Source organism: Myxocyprinus asiaticus, unplaced genomic scaffold (assembly GCF_019703515.2).
Source record: "Myxocyprinus asiaticus isolate MX2 ecotype Aquarium Trade unplaced genomic scaffold, UBuf_Myxa_2 HiC_scaffold_133, whole genome shotgun sequence".
NCBI classification, from domain to species: Eukaryota; Metazoa; Chordata; class Actinopteri; order Cypriniformes; family Catostomidae; genus Myxocyprinus; species Myxocyprinus asiaticus.
In genome coordinates this window covers 13570-20473 of record NW_026249581.1, presented here as the reverse complement: position 1 = coordinate 20473, position 6904 = coordinate 13570, and the positions used below count along the sequence as shown (strand labels likewise).

The 6904-nt window shown below is 47.0% G+C and overlaps 2 non-coding genes across 2 annotated transcripts; both read right to left on the bottom strand.

Moving 5' to 3' along the window:
- Window positions 1-2324: 2324 nt before the first annotated feature.
- On the bottom strand, window positions 2325-2398 carry trnat-ugu (transfer RNA threonine (anticodon UGU)). Its single transcript has one exon. It is a non-coding gene; the product is annotated as a tRNA-Thr (tRNA).
- Window positions 2399-3922: 1524 nt separating this feature from the next.
- trnat-agu (transfer RNA threonine (anticodon AGU)) lies at window positions 3923-3996 on the bottom strand. Its single transcript has one exon. It is a non-coding gene; the product is annotated as a tRNA-Thr (tRNA).
- Between the last annotated feature and the right edge of the window lie 2908 nt (window positions 3997-6904).

The following is a 6904-nucleotide window of genomic DNA, read 5'->3' as shown; positions in this document are numbered from 1 at the left end:
GCCCAAAGCTCCGGTGAGAGGACCAAGCAGAGAGCCCCAGCCACCCAGTCTGTGTTGACTCCAAAACATAAGCTAATAATATTTTTTTGTGGGTTGAAATAAGTAGGGCTGCATCAGGTGGGGTTCAAAAATCTAGGTTTCCATTAGAAAGGGTTAGAGGTGTAAGGGTAAGTTTTGAGTGGGTTTAGGTGTAAAGGTAGGTTTTAAGTGGGTTAAGGTTAGGGTAGGTTTTGAGTGGGTGTAGGTAAAAAGTTTTAGGTGTAAGGGTTAGTTTTGAGTGGGTTTATGTGTAAGGGTAGGTTTTAAGTGGGTCTAGGTTAGGGTAGGTTTTGAGTGTGTTTAGATATAAGGGTTAAGGTTAGGATTAGTGTTAGGTGCAGTCCATCATAGTCAGGAGGGGTTCAACGTGAGTTTACAATGAAAAGGGTTTTAGGTGGGGTTAGGGTATAGGGATGAAAACCACCATGCTCATGCCGGATTGCCATAACTTTTGCCAGGAAGGTGGCAGAGGCACGAAATCAAGCCCTACCCCCCATTTTTGAGGGTGCTCTTTCCAGTGGTGCCACCGCCGAGTCTCTATGAGGTCAGCAAGTGCCTCGACCCGATTGGCTCTCCTAAGAAGTGCCGTTTACATCTTAGAGACTCGGCGGCCACAACACACTACAAAGGCATGCTGGGATTTGAACCCAGGATCTCTTGTTTACTAGACAGGCACTTTAACCAACTAAGCCACAGCACCTTCTGCTGCAAAGTCTCCGTGGTAGGTCATCAGATCAATGAATAGGCCATGCTATTGAGAGCATGAAAGTGTTTGTTTGAGAAAAGAGTTTTGGTGGTCAGATAGACTTGTTCGTTGGCCAAGTGTGTTTAGGGTTAGGGTTAGGTTAGGTTAGGATATAGGGATGAAAACCACCACGCTCATGCCGGATCGCCATAACTTTTGCCGGGAAGGTGGCAGAGGCACGAAAGCGAGCCCTACCCCCCCCCGTTTTCGAGGGCGCTCTTTCCAGTGGTGCCACCGCCGAGTCTCTATGAGGTCAGGGTTAGGGTTAGGTTAGGATATAGGGATGGTTAGGGTTAGGTTAGGATATAGGGATGGTCAGGGTTAGGTTAGGTAGGGTTAGGATATAGGGATGAAAACCACCATGCTCATGCCAGATTGCCATAACTTTAGGTTAGGGTTAGGTTAGGGTTAGGATATAGGGATGAAAACCACCATGCTCATGCCGGATTGCCATAACTTTTGCCAGCAAGGTGATAGAGGCATGAGAGCAAGCCCTACCCCCCCATTTTCGAGGGTGCTCTTTCCAGTGGTGCCACCGCCGAGTCTCTATGAGGTCAGGGTTAGGGTTAGGTTAGGATATAGGGTTAGGTTAGGATATAGGGATGACAAACCACCATGCTCATGCCGGATTGCAATAACTTTTGCCAGGAAGGTGTCAGAGGCATGAAAGCAAGCCCTACCCCCCCATTTTCAAGGGTGCTCTTTCCAGTGGTGCCACCACCAAGTCTCTATGAGGTCAACAAGTGGCTCAACCCGATTGGCCCTCCTACAAAGTGCCGTTTACATCTTAGAGACTCAGCGGCCACAACACGCTACAAAGGCACTGCTGGGATTTGAACCCAGGATCTCCTGTTTACTAGGCAGGCATTTTAACCAACTGAGCCACAGCACCTTGTGCTGAAAAGTCTCCATGGGAGGTCATCAGATCAATGAATAGGCCATGCTATTGCGAGCATGAATGTGTTTGTTTGAGAAAAAAGTTTTGGTGGTCAGATAGACTTGTTCGTTGGCCAAGTGTGCTTAGCAAAATGACTAAGACAGTAACTGTTGGGACTTGAACCCACAACCTTTGAATGGCCACATTTTGCAATCTAGAAGTGCAATGCACTATCCATTGCGCCACAGAGCTCATCACGTTGTGTCTCCAACACTCTGAGGTTACACTCTCTGTAGTAAGGAACTCAACTTCCCAAGAATTAAGAATTGAACACATTTTCAATAGGAGGTGTCAGGACCTCCTATCCTCTGGAGGGGCCAGATAGCACAGTCACTGTCAGATAAGCACTGCTAACATTTGAAACCAGGATATCTTGTTTATAAGAAATATACCTTGACCAGCTAAGCCACAGTACCCTGTTGGAAAAGTGCTTTAGCATGTCAGAGTATCATCAAAATATAGCCAAGGAAAGATTTGTGAACAGGATAGGCTTGTGCCCTTGATAAGTGCAGCAAATTTACTTGAATAACCTTTTTTTGTTGGCTTTTAGAAAAGCACACATTTCTAAACATCTACGTTTCTGAGGTGCCCAACACACTACAAAGGCACTGCTGGGATTTGAACCCAGGATCTCCTGTTTACAAAACAGGCACTTTAACCAACTAAGCCACAGCACCTTTTGCTGCAAAGTCTCCATGGGAGGTCATCAGATCAATGAATAGGCCATGCTATTGACAACATGAAAATATTTGTTTGAGAACAGAGTTTTGGTGGTCAGATAGCCTTGTCGTTTTTTGGACAAGAGTGCTCAGCAAAATGACAAATGCTGCAACTGGAACCCACAACATTTGAATGGCCAAATTTGGCAAACTAGAAGTCCAACGGTTAGGGTTAGGTTAGTGGTTATAGTTAGGTTAGGTAAGGATATAGGCATGAAAACCACCATGCTCATGCCGGATTGCAATAACTTTTGCCTGGAAGGTGACAGAGGGTTAGGGTTAGGTTAGGGTTAGGGTTAGTTAGGGTTAGGGTTAGGATATAGGGATGAAAACCACCATGCTCATGCCGGATTGCCATAACTTTTGCCAGGAAGGTGTCAGAGGCATGAAAGCAAGCCCTACCCCCCCATTTTCAAGGGTGCTCTTTCCAGTGGTGCCACCACTAAGTCTCTATGAGGGCTCTTTCCAGTGGTGCCACCACCAAGTCTCTATGAGGTCAACAAGTGGCTCAACCCGATTGGCCCTCCTACAAAGTGCCGTTTACATCTTAGAGACTCAGCGGCCACAACACGCTACAAAGGCACTGCTGGGATTTGAACCCAGGATCTCCTGTTTACTAGGCAGGCATTTTAACCAACTGAGCCACAGCACCTTGTGCTGAAAAGTCTCCATGGGAGGTCATCAGATCAATGAATAGGCCATGCTATTGCGAGCATGAATGTGTTTGTTTGAGAAAAAAGTTTTGGTGGTCAGATAGACTTGTTCGTTAGGGTTAGGTTAGGGTTAGGTTAGGGTTAGGGATATAGGGATGAAAACCACCATGCTCATGCCGGATTGCCATAACTTTTGCCAGCAAGGTGATAGAGGCACAAAAGGGTTAGGGTTAGGTTAGGGTTAGGATATAGGGATGAGGGTTAGGGTTAGGATATAGGGATGAGGGTTAGGGTTAGGATATAGGGATGAAAACCACCATGCTCATGCCAGATTGCCATAACTTTTGCCAGCAAGGTGATAGAGGCATGAGAGCAAGCCCTACCCCCCCATTTTCAAGGGTTAGGGTTAGGGTTAGGGTTAGGGTTAGGTTAGGGTTAGGGTTAGGGTTAGGGTTAGGTTAGGGTTAGGGTTAGGGTTAGGGTTAGGATATAGGGATTAGGGTTAGGATATAGGGATGAAAACCACCACGCTCATGCCGGATTGCCATAACTTTTGCCAGCAAGGTGATAGAGGCACAAAAGGGTTAGGGTTAGGTTAGGGTTAGGATATAGGGATGAAAACCACCATGCTCATGCCGGATTGCCATAACTTTTGCCAGCAATGTGATAGAGGCATGAGAGCAAGCCCTACCCCCCCATTTTCAAGGGTGCTCTTTCCAGTGGTGCCACTGCCGAGTCTCTATGAGGTCAGCAAGTGCCTCAACCCGATTAGCCCTCCTGCAAGGTGCCGTTTACATTTTAGAGACTCGGTGGCCACAACACACTACAAAGGTACTGCTGGGATTTGAACCCATGACCTCCTGTTTACTAAACAGGCACTTTAACCAACTGAGCCACAGCACCTTCTGTTGCAAAGTTAGGGTTAGGGTTAGGTTAGGTTAGGGTTAGGATATAGGGATGAAAACCACCCTGCTCAGGCCGGATTGCCATAACTTTTGCCAGCAAGGTGATAGAGGCATGATAGCAAGCCCTACCCTCCCATTTTTGAGGGTGCTCTTTCCAGTGGTGCCACCGCTGAGTCTCTATGAGGTCAGCGAGTGCCTCAACCCGATTGGCCCTCCTGCAAAGTGCCGTTTATATTTTAGAGACTCGGTGGCCACAACACACTACAAAGGCACTGCTGGGATTTGAACCCACGACCTCCTGTTTACTAAACAGGCACTTTAACCAACTGAGCCACAGCACCTTCTGCTGCAAAGTCTCCATGGGAGGTCATCAGATCAATGAATAGGCTGGTTAGGTTAGGGTTAGGTTAGGGTTAGGGTTAGGATATAGGGATGAAAACCACCATGCTCATGCCGGATTGCCATAACTTTTGCCAGGAAGGTGATAGAGGCATGAAAGCAAGCCCTACCCACCCATTTTCAAGGGTGCTGTTTCCAGTGGTGCCACTGCCAAGTCTCTATGAGGTCAGCAAGTGCCCCAACCCGATTGGCCCTCCTGCAAAGTGCCGTCTACATTTTAGAGACTCAGTGGCCTCAACACACTACAAAGGCACTGCTGGGATTTGAACCCATGACCTCCTGTTTACTAAACAGGCACTTTAACCAACTGAGCCGCAGCACCTTCTGCTGCAAAGTCTCCATGGGAGGTCATCAGATCAATGAACAGGCCATGTTATTGTGAGCATGAAAGTGTTTGTTTGAGAAAAGAGTTTTGGTGGTCAGATAGACTTGTTCGATGGCCAAGTGTGCTTAGCAAAATGACTGAGGCAGTGACTCTGTTGGGATTTGAACCCACAGCCTGTGAATGGCCACATTTTGCAATTTAGAAGTCCAATGCGCTATCCATTGCGCCACAGAGCCCACATTGCGCACCATGTTGTGTCTGGGTTAGGGTTAGGTTAAGGATATAGTGATTAGGGTTAGAATATAGGGATGAAAGCGTTAGGGTTAGGATATAGGTTAGGAAAATGTAAAATCCAAGGCCTGGGTCCAATAAAGGGCCCAGGCCTGGTTGTCCACAATCCTTCCCTCAACTGACCACTAAGAACCCACCCAAGAGCGGGAAAGGGACACAAACACAGCTCTTAGTAAAATAAGGGTTAGGGTTAGGTTAGGATATAGGGATGAAAACCACCATACTCATGCCGGATTGCCATAACTTTTGCCAGCAAGGTGATAGAGGCATGAAAGCAAGCCCTACCCCCCCATTTTCGAGGGTGCTCTTTCCAGTGATGCCACCGCCGAATCTCTATAGGTTAGGTTAGGGTTAGGTTAGGGTTAGGGTTAGGATATAGGGATGAAAACCACCATGCTCATGCCGGATTGCCATAACTTTCGCCAGCAAGGTGATAGAGGCATGAGAGCAAGCCCTACCCCCCCATTTTCGAGGGTGCTCTTTCCAGTGGTGCCACCGCCGAGTCTCTATGAGGTCAGCAAGTGCCTCAACCCAATTGGTCCTCCTACAAAGTGCCATTTACATCTTAGAGACTCAGCAGCCACAACACACTACAAAGGCACTGCTGGGATTTGAACCCAGGATCTCCTGTTTACTAGGCAAGCATTTTAACCAACTAAGCCACAGCACCTTTTGCTGCAAAGTCTCCATGGGAGGTCATCAGATCAATGAATAGGCCATGCTATTGTGAGCATGAAAGTGTTTGTTTGAGAAAAGAGTTTTGGTGGTAAGATTAGGGTTCGGTTAGGTTATAGGGATGAAAGGGTAAGGTTAGGGTTAGGATATAGGGATGAAAACCACCATGCTCATGCCGGATTGCCATAATTTTCGCCAGCAAGGTGATAGAGGCATGAGAGCAAGCCCTACCCCCCCATTTTCGAGGGTGCTCTTTCCAGTGGTGCCACCGCCGAGTCTCTATGAGGTCAGCAAGTGCCTCAACCCAATTGGTCCTCCTACAAATTGCCGTTTACATCTTAGAGACTCAGCAGCCACAACACACTACAAAGGCACTGCTGGGATTTGAACCCAGGATCTCCTGTTTACTAGGCAAGCATTTTAACCAACTAAGCCACAGCACCTTTTGCTGCAAAGTCTCCATGGGAGGTCATCAGATCAATGAATAGGCCATGCTATTGAGAGCATGAAAGTGTTTGAGAAAAGAGTTTTGGTGGTCAGATAGACTTGTTTGTTGGCCAAGTGAGCTTAGCAAAATGACTAAGGCAGTGACTCTGTTGGGACTTGAACCCACAACCTTTGAATGGCCACATTTTGAAAGCCCACATTATGTGCATTGTTGTGTGTGGGATAGGAAAATGTAAAATCCAAGGCCTGGGTCTAATAAAGGGCCCAGGCCTGGTTGTGCACAGTCCTTCAATCAACTGATCACTAAGAACCCACCCAAGAGCGGGAAAGGGACACAAACACAGCTCTTAGTAAAATAAAATAAAATAAAATAAAATAAATACATCCCAAAGGGGGTATTATTGTAAGGGTACCCCAGGTTAGGTTTAGGAGCTGATGTGGGTATTGCTCTAAGGGTAATTAAGGTTAGGTTTAGGAGCTGATGTGGATATTACTCTAAAGGTTAGGGTTAGGATATAGGGATGAAAAGGGTTAGTTAGGGTTAGGATATAGGGATGAAAACCACCATGCTCATGCCGGATTGCTATAACTTCTGCCAGGAAGGTGATAGAGGCACGAAAGCAAGCCCTACCCCCCCATTTTTGAGGGTGCTCTTTCCAGTGGTGCCACCACTGAGTCTCTATGAGGTCAGCAAGTGCCTCAACCCAATTGGCCCTCCTACAAAGTGCCATTTACATCTTAGAGACTCAGCAGCCACAACACACTACAA